We start from the raw sequence: 13174 nt of genomic DNA, 5'->3' as shown, positions 1-13174 counted from the left end.
TCCAATGAGGGGAGAGAACGGCATGAAGGGCTGTGTGTGCAGCCAAGGGATGCGCGTGAATGTGGTGACGTAGCACGAGGACCAATTGATGCCTGACAAGGGCGGGGGCTGCTAACTCATGGTGCGTTCAAGGAAACTCGTACTTTGTGTTTTTCCTTCCTGTGAAGTCATACCAGTTCGATCTGGTACGAGTTCACGGGTCGGAAGTTACGAGTGGCCGTTATAGGGAACTTTCACAGACAACAGGACGGTAAAAACACGAGCTACGGGTTACCTGGAACGCTACCAAGTCGTAGTTGTGACTTGAAGCTGTAACTTACGGTTTCAAAAGCCTGCCTTGAACACAGCATTAGCCGAAACGGCCGTGCCGTTGATATCTGCTTTAAGTGTTAAGAGAACAGCATTCATGTTATTCATTTTTTGAACAATAATGAGACAGGAGGTAAAGGAGTGTGTTTAAGTGCAGAAAGTAATCAAGCTGTACAGGAAGTCAATTTACAAGATCATAACAATGATTATGGTAGAGTTGAGAGGTGAAACAGCAGAATGTTTTTTTTTCAAAACCTACATGGACTTTGAGAAAGCACTTGTCTCTGCCATAAGTAGTGAACAGACTGGATTTGGACTGGTTTAAAGGGATAGTTCAACATTTTGGCAAATTGGCCCATTGCCATAATCGCTATAGTCATAGCAGTAGGTTCATTACCTTTAATTGTAGGTGTAAGCTATTTTTAGTACGGCGGAACGCAGCTGCAGGCTGCTCAGAGCTATGCTATGGAGGCTAATGGAATTTCTTGGTTTCCCTCATTAAACTCATCAAATACAACATCCCAAAACTCCACAGCGCTTTTGTAGACAAGTTGTGACCTGCACAACCACCACGCTATGAGATAACAACGGAACGATATGAAACTGAGCCGTTTTCGAGGTAAATACAGGGTAAATACGGAGACTGCTTGCTGAAAAACTGTCTCTGAACGCAACGCGCATCAGCGGTTTTGCATGAATTTACCTCGAAAACGTTTCGTATCGTTCCGTTATTATCTCATAGCGTGGTGGTTGTGCAGCTCACAACTTGTCTACAAAAGCGCTCCGCCGTACTAAAAATAGCTTACACCTACAATTAAAGGTAACGAACCTACTGCTATGACTATAGCGATTATGGCAATGGGCCAATTTGCCAAAATGTTGAACTATCCCTTTAAGTTCTTCTCAGATACATGTCATTGCAGGCACTGTTCAGTAGGTCAAATCTATTGACAGAAGTTCGTCAATTTTAACACTGTGCAGTAGTTGACGATTGTTTTATTCACTGTATATTTTACATTTACTGAAACCAAACAGTTCTGCATCTAAGGTGTTAACAGAACAGAATTCATGTTATTCATTCTGTGGACAATGAGACAGGAGGTAAAGGAGTGTGTTTAAGTGCAGAAAGTGATAAGCTGTACAGGAAGTCCATTTACAAGATCATAACTTTTTCCCCCTTTTATCCTTTTTAAGGAAGGCAAACATTGTCAGTTTATCCTTGCTTGTTCTATCATGCAAAATAAAAGCATGGGTTGCACATCAGTCTGCTATGATTGTTGATAAAACTTGCACAGTCTCTACATATGATCCAAGTGCATCAGTTACAGAAACTCCTGGAGCTGGCAAAATGGCAACCTCTTCATCTGAGAGCTCATGAGCCAGCTGAACCTCAGGGACTGACACAGTGCCTTCCTGAAGACGGTGAGGTCCATTCCAGTCGATCCCATACTCTTCATAAACCTGAATGGATGACAAGCACAATCAATCTTGTACTTAGAACTAGTCTGACATTACATTACACAAGGTACTTAAGATTGTTGTTATTTTGGTCACCAATTCGGTGAGCAATTAAATTCATTCTAGTAAAATAATATAGTTGTGAATAGTATGCACCAGATAAACTACAGCTCGAGACTATGAACTTGAAGAGACTATAACCTATTTTTCCTTTAAAGTACAATACAAATATTATCTAAATACAATATTTTCCCTCAACAGACTGGCAAAAGTTTAAAGTTGATCTTTCTTTAACCTCAGTAAGATCCTCCATAGGGCCTTGCTCTCTGTATCTTGTCCAGAGTTGCTGTGGTGACTGATTCCTTTCAGTTCTAAGACCATGAAAGTTCCAAGCGTCTTTGAAAGAGTCAAGGCTTTGCTGAATTAGTGGAAGGAAGATCCGGTGCAGTGCAAAAAGATGGATTTCATTGTCTGGATTCAGTGTCCCCTGATCTTCCAGTGAAGTGAAGATCTGATAGAAGAGGTCCAGGGCATGTTCGTAAACATCTCTCCACATCCTCTCTATGCTGTATTTAGGATAAAATTGACAAGGTGTTAATTTACGTGTGACATATGCCAAAAAAGTGCATTCAACTGCTATATTTGTTGTGTGAGTCTAGTTGTCAAATATATTTACCGCTGATTGTGGACACTTCTGCCTGTGATGTGCGAATTCCTGCCGATACCTTTTCTCCTGATCATGAATTCTGCTACATCTGCATTTTCCCCCCCTTTATCAGACCGTACCCTTGATGGCAGCCCATACTGCTCAACAGCAGCGATAAAGCTCTGTAAGACTGTACGAGCTCTATTATTGCCAGCCACAGTCAGGTACACCACTAGACGACTGAATCCATCCACACCACCATGGACAACGAATCTCCACCTGTCAGGCAGTAAACACACGAATAAGCACAACTTTATTGTAAAACAATTCTAATGAAACATCTATAGAAAGATTCATTATTAATCTGCTAATCACTGACCTGATGAGCTTATGGTTGCCATCTATATGCCACAAAGAGTTTGGGGCAGGAACAGAATACTGACGCCGTCTCAATACACGCATCCTTAGACGTCTCATGTAGACTCCCTCTGCATCAACTCTGCGTAAAGACTCTTGCAGTCTTGAGACTGAGGGAAGGAAAATAAGATGAATAACTACACACTCTGACAACTTCATTAGAAACACCTGTTCAATCTGCTTGACCAGTACTGGGACAAAAATACTCACAGAATCATTTATTTTGAGGAAATAGTGGTGTCATAATAAAAGACCACCACAGTCTAAAAAATGTACTGTAAGGTCAGATAATGTCAGATATTGTCACAGGAAGGTAAGCTCCCACTGACTGTATTGTCAAAACAGACATGACCTGTGATTTTCAGACTTAAATTATATTATATTGTCGGTATTTATTACTCATTAATTAATCACAAACTACACCGACCTCCAGTAGGATGTTCCTGTCAGCTGCCAAAGTTTATACGTTTTTTTTATTTAAACTTCCTGGTTACAGCCGAAAAGAAGAAAAGGTTTATGTTGCCATGGAGATGGATAAACAATGGAGTAAAATTCTTGAGTCAGCCGTGCTGTGAGGAGGGTCTGGCGAGCGAGACTAGCCGTGCTGTAATGCTAATGCTAGATTTGAGCACGTTCTAAATTATTGCTCATCTTTCAAACTAGGCAGAGCTCAGCATTAAAAAATACATTTAATGCCTAGGCTATATTATTACACTCACTTGGAACACGCACACCTCTTGCATTCAGATGACCTCGCATTAACTTGTAGCCGGTGTTTGGATGCCTTCTGTGAATTTCAGTTATAATACGATCTAATTCCTCATCATTGATGGTTGAATAGAAGTCTGTCTTTCTGCGCAAACAAAAGAAGAACAGTAATGTTACATTAAACGTAATATCCTGAGTTGATATTACGTGGACCACTATGCCTAGACTTCTCTGGACCAGATCTAATGTGGTCTGTATGATGAGAAAATGGTAAAGTCTGCCTCCTATAGCATTTTCACAAATAGAATAAAGGTTTCACAGATCAGAAACGGTGTTATAATGAATGTTTAGCCTCTGTAGGATAATCCAGGCCAGATTTGAGAAGTCTAGGCATAGGTGGATTTTGATCAGGACCAGGCCTAGTGTGGTCTATGATGAGAAAACGGTGAAATCTGCCTTTATTGCATTTTCACAAATAAAATAAACGTTTCACAGATCAGAAACTGTGTCTGAATGAACCTTCAGGGCCTGTAGATTAATCTAGGCCAGATTTGAGAAGTCTAGGCATAGTGGTTTTTGATCTGGACCTGGTCTAATGAGGTCTGCAGGTATCAAACAAAAACGGTGAAATCTCCCCTTTAGCATTTTCACAAATAAAATAAACGTTTCACAAATACAATAGCGGGTGTCAGGCACAATTAATATTTTACCTAAAATGTCTAAAATGTTTTTACATCAAGAAGTGTCACAAAAACCAGACAATCATTGTACAAACAGTCGCACTGCACGTTACGTTAATTTCCTCTTAACTTTCCCCTTAAGTGCCGAATCGGAGGCTGGCTAATCGGAGGCTAACTTCAGCTTGTGTGGATGAGACCTGCAATTCATAAAGTGACGAATTTTTGGGGTCAATAGCCTACCTTAAACCGTTTTGCTTCATGCGCCTCCTGATGGTCCTCTTTGACACACCGAACATCTCTGCAATTTCACCAGCTGGCAATCCACAAAGAACTTGGTGCTCAAGAGCTGCACTTGGTATATCGAATGCCAAACGCCCCTGTCCATGTGTCTGTTGAGCCTGTTGGGCTCTGGTACCAGAGAAGCGATGGCATATTTCTTCTAAATTTGATATCACTCTATCGTCGATATCTTGGTTAGAAAGTGCCGAAATAACTCGACTTTATTTATTACGTGCTCTGGGTCGGCACGCTCCGCTTCCACATCATCCGCACAGTGTAAAATGTCTCTAACCAACTCCCTCGAAAGTTCTTGGAGGTCCTCCATGTCAAAGACGGCTGTCTCTCTCCAGGCACAGTCCGAGGCATGGATGTATGTCCGAGGCCGTTGCCTTGTTGTTTTCCTCGCTGGTGCATGCGCAGAAGCGTGATGCGAGGTTACTCCAGGCTACTTCAGACCAAAGCAATGGATTAGGCTAGATCAGCGTTAGCCCCGCCCACTGATTGATGGGTGAGTTTGACAGATTGACATTTCATGGTGCACTGCAACCACCACAGGACCATGAAATAATTAATTAAATAGTGAAATAATTAAATATATGTTTTACATGAAATGAATTGGTATTTAATGAATTAATGACACATTTAATAAATTATTTATGTATTTAATTCTACATTTAATTAATTAATGACACATTTAAATAATTATTTAATGCTGTATTTATATATTTCATTGTGGCACTTTCCTGCAACACAGTACCATGAAATAATTAATTAAATAGTGAAATAATTAAATATATGTTTTAAATGAAATGAATTGGTATTTAATGAATTAATGACACATTTAATAAATTATTTATGTATTTAATATCAATTTAAATTAATTAATGACACATTTAATAAATTATTTATGTATTTAATTCTACATTTAATTAATTAATTCTACATTTAAGTAATTATTTAATGGTGTATTTATATATTTCATTGTGGCACTTTCAGTCCTCCACAGTTGGGACGCCGGCGTCCCAAATCAATAACACATGAACGGCGTCCATAATATAATGAAAAGTAGGCATGCTGTAATGAAAACTCCACCACAGACCTTTTAAGGACACTTTCGGCAACATGTAGGGAAAAAAATGAAGTTTCTAGGTGCTACGGTTTTTTCACAGTCACTGAAAATGTCTCAAACAATATCAGACTACGGCAGCCCACAAGCGACGTCACGTCAACAACGAAGGTGATTTAAACATATATGTACGATCTGTACACCTCTTCTTTCACCACCAAAAAATCGTATACTGTCATATAAACAAAAGCAAAGAACAAAAATGCAGTTTTTACCCCATCAAAGTTTTAAACAAGCCTGCTCACTCAACACAAACAAACCCGGAAGTCATTTTCGAGTGCCGAAAAAGACGGACATTTGTCAGTCACAGACCCACTAAAACACTGAATAAAATTACAAGCTTACCCTTTTTTAAAAGCTGAATATGTGCTCGAAAATAATCCATTGATCGATTTAATCCATCCTGACCAGATAATCCACAGCGTGTTACGTAACTCCGCAGTTCTAATACTACTCGCATTCTCCGTCAGACTGCACACCCGCTTTTGCGCATCTCTCGTCGCCTGTCAATCAAAGTCACGGGGGTGAAAACTTTTTGGTCCAATAGCAGAGACTCTAAGGTGTGACCTGGCTAAAATTCTGGTCAAAAATGCAAAGAGACTTAGAAAATAATTTAAAATATTTTTTAAATGCAGCCAGCGAGCTCTCTGCTCTCATTCAGCCCAATGCATTTTTTTCACAGCAGCAGGAGAAGGAGCTCAACTTTGTAACTTCTCCACAACTCTGTCTGTAGTCCAGTTGGTAAGGTGGCCGCTTGCCAACCCCAAGGTCACTAGTTCGAATCCAAGCTGAGCAATCTTGTTATGTGATGTTGAATTCTGCTCCCCTCCCCCACCCTCAATTGGTTACAGGTGTTCGTTAAGAGACGCATTAATTGCTTCTGCCACCGTTTGCAGCACATCATCACATTACAATGGCAACATGCTTATGTCTGTGCTCTCTGTGGTGAAGTGGCAGAGTAAAGGTTTATTGATCATGAGGTCATGGGTTCGATTCCTGCCTCATTCATGTCGTACTTTCTGCCAGAGACTTCATTCAAATCCTGATTTGTAGACAAACTTCTAATGGCTCATTTATGATGCTTTTTTAAAGACCCACTCCCGTGAAAATCGTGTTTTTTGAGCTTTTCACATGTTCCTGTGGCATTTTTCTTGTGTTAGAGCACATATCAGCAGAAAAGGAAGTGCAAAATTGCATTTCTGAGTTTTTCTGCCTTCAAACTGCTGTGAACCAATGGCAGACTCAAACTGGCAGTTTCAGGGAGACTGGAGCTGACGTGTCACATTCTCACACATCTCACATTCATCAAAGTCTCAACCTCTACTTTATCGGAACTGTTGGAAAGGCCTAGTGGATAAGGTTCCTGCCATTCAACCACAAGGTCACAGGTTCAAATCCCACCTGAGCAGTCTTGTTAGTGTGTCAGCCACTTTGAACTTTAACCAATACCACTTGGTCTGGTCACATGATCAAACTTGATAATGCATATGCGCCCCCACCTATTCTCTTTACCTCTTTCAATCTTGGTTTGTGTTAACATGTTTCTTGTTTATACCACTGCACTAAGATTGATTTGCACTGGAACTACAGCTTTGGGCTTGTTAACTTCAGAGTGAGACAGAGTGCAGTTCATCAACAGACAACAGTCTCTGCAACTGTGTGAACACTGTGGCCTAGAGGCAGAGTGAAAGTCTGCTGACCATGAGGTTGTGGGTTCGATACCTACCTTGGTCAACCATTTGAATGGTGATCACTGCTTGCACTAAATGCTAATTCTGCAACAGCGTTCAGCTGCTTTCAGCATTCACACGCATTTCCATCAGGAAATGCTACTTGTTCTTCTGTTCGGCCATTTTCTTCCGCCTTTTTACGGTCTTCTTCTAGTCCTTCATACTTTGTGCTATTTCAACAATTCATATATCAAAACGTGCAGCTTTTTTTTAACTTTATCGGCATTACTTTTCTCTTTTTAACTATTTATACTTTTTCAAATATTTAACTTTTTCTGATTTTTTTCAGCTTTATAATGTGTGTGTGTGTTGCGTCTAACGAGCAGAGCTAGAGTGGTGCTAGAGTGGAGAGAGGCAAAAAAACATTCTAGAGTTTTTCTGGCTAAACTGTCAGCATGGCCACAAATTAAACTCTAGACAAATTATTTTCTCCAGTTTTGTAGCCACACTTGTCTTCTGGCTAAAATTCTGGTCAAAAATGCAAAGAGACTTAGATAATAATTTAAAATATTTTTTTAATGCAGCCAGGGAGCTCTCTGCTCTCATTCAGCCCAATGCATTTTTTTCACAGCAGCAGGAGAAGGAGCTCAACTTTGTAACTTGCTGTTAAGTGTATGGCGTCATACTTATGTCATATGTTGAGCGAGCGATAAAACATACACACGCGCAAATTATCTTATATCACACTCGCAGAGTTAACTGCCGCGTGCACTTTTTTAGTCCTCGCTCGTACAAATTCAACAACCGAGAGCGTGCAGGCAGGTGCGAGCGAGTAAAAATACACAGCAAGAGCTAAAAAATGCATCTTGATGTGTATATTAAACTCTACAGCACGCGCACAGGAGCTGCTGTGCGCGTGCTGGCTGCAGCAGCTCTCTCCCTCTCTCCCTCTGTGCGCTCCATGTTCACTTCTGCTCGCTCGAGTCACAGACTTTTGACTGTTTGGGGGCGGGACCAAGGGGCCAGGCCTGCCCTCTAATGATTGGTCACAACGGCAAACACAAACACACCCCCACGTGGGTGTCTCTTTCCGCCACAGACAGGAAGCTCTGTGTTAGCGGCCAATTGAAGAAGAAGAAGAAGACCAGAGCCAGTCTACGATATTAGAAATTCTCTGGGAAGACACAGGACGGAACAGTGGCGGTGACTCCTGAAGATTTACATGTTAGTAGGCTAATAACGTTATTGATTAATGGCATTGTTTAAAAACCTAGTAATTTACTTAACATTGATCTCCGATATCATTACCTCTTTGGTGGAGGCAAGGGATTAAGGGATACTGTTATCTGTGTAAAACAGACCGTTGTTATGAATAACAGACCGTTGTTTGGGACACCTTTTTTTTTTTTTTACCGGGGCACCGGAGGCGAAAAGAGTCCGGTAAATGTAGCCTATTTTAACGTAATGTAAACATGTCTGTCCTGTCTTTTTAGGGCATCCGTTTTTTTGATATTTTATTGTGTTTTAAATTGTTTTACAGAACCCGGAGACTACGTTTCTATCTCGAACTGTAAAGCTGCAACCATAAACTAGACTGGCGGGTTCCTGGACTTGACGTACCTCACCTGATGATCGGCTGCTGCGCTCCGACCTGTCAACCACGTTACACTCATAGGTTACACTGCATAGGCTAGCTATTATTTTACATTCCTATTATGGACGTGTTTTTTGCAGGTTACCAAAAATGATTTTGCACTGGAAATTCAGCTAATAATATAATACAAGCTTGTCTTTTGACAGTATGGCTCACCTTTACATCATCCACAGCATATAAAACGTTTTCAGTGCTGTAAAATGCTAAAAAATTGTGCATTTTAAACATGAAATTAATTAATTTACTAAGATTTGCTTAACTGATTATTAATTGACCAGATCTGTACAGTAACATGAAGGCCACAACACACTGCTGTAATCGATAATAAATTCAGGAAAAACTTCCAGGACTATTTCTATGTATGCTTTGATTACAAGAAAAATACAAATGTTTAATGGTACCCTCCTTGAAATGATGATAAAGCATCCAGAGATGGATATCAGAGCTTGTGCTTTCCTGATGTTTCTTGTCAACTAATCTATGATACTGAAAACAATAATTCACCAAAGTGTCACATTACATATTGCTTGAGGTTATGGTATTATGTAAAAGAAATACTACAATTTAATCACATTAACTTTATGTATTATTACATCATGGTCTGAATAAAACATTTGTATTAACTGGACTATGAAAATAGCTGCTTCAAAATCTTCACTATCAATTTTATGTTCACCCTAAAAAGTGTAGGGTCAAATGTGGACATAGAATAATAAACAAACAGTTGGTCTGTTCTTTCATTAGAGGTTTTCTGGTTTCATCATCATCACAGCTCCATAACTTCACATGATGTCCTTCTTCTGTTGGCACCGGCCACTCAGCTCTCACTGTGGCTCCTTAGAATCACAGTACACAAAAACTTAAGTTAAAACATGGTGGAGAGGTGTAGGACTGTCTGCTTCAGTTTAAGACATTTGTGTGATTTTACAGCAGTAAATGACAAACCCCCACCTCTATATGGTATTGATCATATGCCTTCCATGCGAGACTCCAGTTCCTTTCACAGATGTTTATTAACGCCAGCACCGTAGAACTAAATGTTCAAGTAAACAAAATAAAAGACAACATCAGTTATTGCAATTATCACAGAAATAGCATGGCTTAGCAGCTAATACTGATAAAAAAATACATGGAGCGATTCTAACCACTTTAGCCGGCTCCTCAACCAACGGCAGTCTTTAAAGTCAAAAATACATTCTTCATCATAAACCTCATTCACCAGTTCACGGAGCAGCATGGGGTGATAAACAAAAAAGGAGGGAGATGAACTAGCAGACATCACCACTACAGGTGCTCCTCGGTCTCTGTGTGAAGCTTACAGAGCTAACAGACGCTACTTCCTGTTTTTACTAATTTCAAAATAAAAGCATCAAAATGAATTTAAAAAACCCTCTGCATTTACAGTCAGTATGATACCAGCAAGATAACAAGTTGATGGATAAACATGGGGGGGTTGCAGCTTGTAGCCCGATCCTACCGGTCACTGTTCTGCTAACATGACGCCGTGGTCGTTAAATGTTAAACCGGTCCGGTAGAAGTCGGAGAGGAGCTACGGTTAGCATAGCTATCACGGAGCTAACAGCCAGCTAACTTATTTAGCCGTGTTAGCAAAGTGAATCGTTTATTCACATTAAAACTCTAAAATGAACTTGTCTTGGACGGTGACAGTCTCATATTTTGATATTTTACATCCACTTACACTATCATCGCTGCTTCTGGTGCTTCCTCTTCTTCTTCTTCGTCTTCTTCTTTTTCAACTGGCGGAAAGAGACACCCACGTGGGGGTGTGTTTGTGTTTGCCGTTGTGACCAATCATAAGAGGGCAGGCCTGGCCCCTTGGTCCCGCCCCCAAACAGTCAAAAGTCTGTGACTCGAGCGAGCAGAAGTGAACATGGAGCGCACAGAGGGAGAGAGGGAGAGAGCTGCTGCAGCCAGCACGCGCACAGCAGCTCCTGTGCGCGTGCTGTAGAGTTTAATATACACATCAAGATGCATTTTTTAGCTCTTGCTGTGTATTTTTACTCGCTCGCACCTGCCTGCACGCTCTCGGTTGTTGAATTTGTACGGGCGAGGACTAAAAAAGTGCACGCGGCAGTTAACTCTGCGAGTGTGATATAAGATAATTTGCGCGTGTGTATGTTTTATCGCTCTCTCAACATATGACATAAGTATGACGCCATATAAGTGCTTTTTAAATCTTTTTTTTTTTTTAGTTCTTCTGTTCGGCCATTTTCTTCCGCCTTTTTACGGTCTTCTTCTAGTCCTTCATACTTTGTGCTATTTCAACAATTCATATATCAAAACGTGCAGCTTTTTTTGAACTTTATCGGCATTACTTTTCTCTTTTTAACTATTTATACTTTTTCAAATATTTAACTTTTTCTGCAAATTAAACTCTAGACAAATTATTTTCTCCAGTTTTGTAGCCACACTTGTCTTCTGGCTAAAATTCTGGTCAAAAATGCAAAGAGACTTAGATAATAATTTAAAATATTTTTTAAATGCAGCCAGGGAGCTCTCTGCTCTCATTCAGCCCAATGCATTTTTTTCACAGCAGCAGGAGAAGGAGCTCAACTTTGTAACTTGCTGTTAAGTGCTTTTTAATTCATTTTAATTCACCAAAAAATAGTCACAGGTCACAAAAAAGTCCTCTTCTTACTTGGTGTGGCTAATTTATACTCATTTCTCTTTATTTTAAGCATCATTGAAAAATCTCACATTCATCAAAGTCTCAACCTCTCTTCTCCACAACTCTGTCTGTAGTCCAGTTGGTAAGGTGGCCGCTTGCCAACCCCAAGGTCAATTGTTCGAATCCCGGCTGAGCAATCTTTTTATGTGATGTTGAATTCTGCTCCCCTCCCCCACCCTCAATTGGTTACAGGTGTTCGTTAAGAGATGCATTAATTGCTACTGCCACCGTTTGCAGCACATCATCATATTACAATGGCAACATGCCTATGTGTGTGCTCTCTGTGGCGAAGCGGCAGAGTAAAGGTTTAGTGATCATGAGGTTGTGGGTTCGATTACTGGTCCAAATCTTGCCTCAACAACAATTATAGTGAATTATTTTCCCAGTCGTCCTCTGTTGACTTCTGATAACTTGCTTCATGTTGAAACTGCTGCTCACAGCCTGAAATTCACAGAAATTTTCATTGTAAGTCTTACTTGGTGTGGCTAATTTCTGCACTTTCCTTACTTTTTTTTTTAAGCAGAAGCCAGTGATCCTCTTATTAAAGGTTTTCTTTGCCCTTCACATACTGTCTCTGTCTGTAGCCTAGTGGTTAGCTTGCTGGGCTGGAGATCTGAAGGTTGCTGGTTCAAATCTTGCCTCAACAACAATTATAGTGAATTATTTTCCCAGTCGTCCTCTGTTGACTTCTGATAACTTGCTTCATGTTGAAACTGCTGCTCTCAGCCTGAAATTCACAGAAATTTTCATTCTAAGTCATTCAAGCTTGACTCTCAAGCTTTCTTGGTGTTGACACAGTGTGTTTCCAACAGGTGCAGCTTTGGGCTCGTTAACTTCAGAGTGAGACAGAGTGCAGATCATTAACAGACAACAGTCTCTGCAACTGTGTGTGCACTGTGGCCTAGAGGCAGAGTGGAAGTCTACTGACCATGAGGTTGTGGGTTCGATTCCGACCTTGGTCAAACATTTGTATGGTGATCACTGCTTGCACTATTTGCTAATTCTGCAACAGCGTTCAGCTGCTTTCAGCAGTCACACCATTTCCATTTTTGGAAATGCTTTTTCTAGTTAGGTAGTGGTTAGGGTGGCTGCTTGCCAACCCCAAGGTCGCTGGTTCAAATCCAGGTTGAGCACACTTGTTACATTATGTTGAATTCTGCTCCCCTCCATCACCCTCAATTGGTTACAGGTGGTCGTTAAGAGACGCATTAATTGCTAATGCCACAGTTTGCAGCACATCATCACATTACAATCAATGACAACATGCGTATGTGTGTGCTCTCTGTAGTAACTTTCCTTACTTTTTCTTTAAAGCAGAAGCCAGTGATCCTCTTATTAAAGGTTTTCTTTGCCCCTCACATACTGTCTCTGTCTGTAGCCTAGTGGTTAGCTTGCTGGTCTGAAGACCTGAAGGTTGCTAGTTCAAATCTTGCCTCAACAACAATTATAGTGAATTATTTTCCCAGTCATCCTCTGTTGACTTCTGATAACTTGCTTCATGTTGAAACTGCCTGAAATTCACAGAAATTTTCATTGTA

General features: G+C 40.4%; 1 pseudogene across 1 annotated transcript in view; it reads left to right on the top strand.

Annotated features, from left to right (window-relative positions):
• LOC146964738 (protein mono-ADP-ribosyltransferase PARP4-like) overlaps window positions 1-13174 on the top strand; it is a 103892-nt pseudogene that overhangs the window by 28248 nt on the left and 62470 nt on the right. The window lies entirely within an intron of this gene.

The sequence above is a fragment of the Trachurus japonicus genome, chromosome 21, assembly GCF_045865225.1.
Source record: "Trachurus japonicus isolate A0001 chromosome 21, Traja_1.0".
Lineage (NCBI taxonomy): Eukaryota > Metazoa > Chordata > Actinopteri > Carangiformes > Carangidae > Trachurus > Trachurus japonicus.
This window is presented reverse-complemented; position numbering and strand designations above follow the sequence as displayed.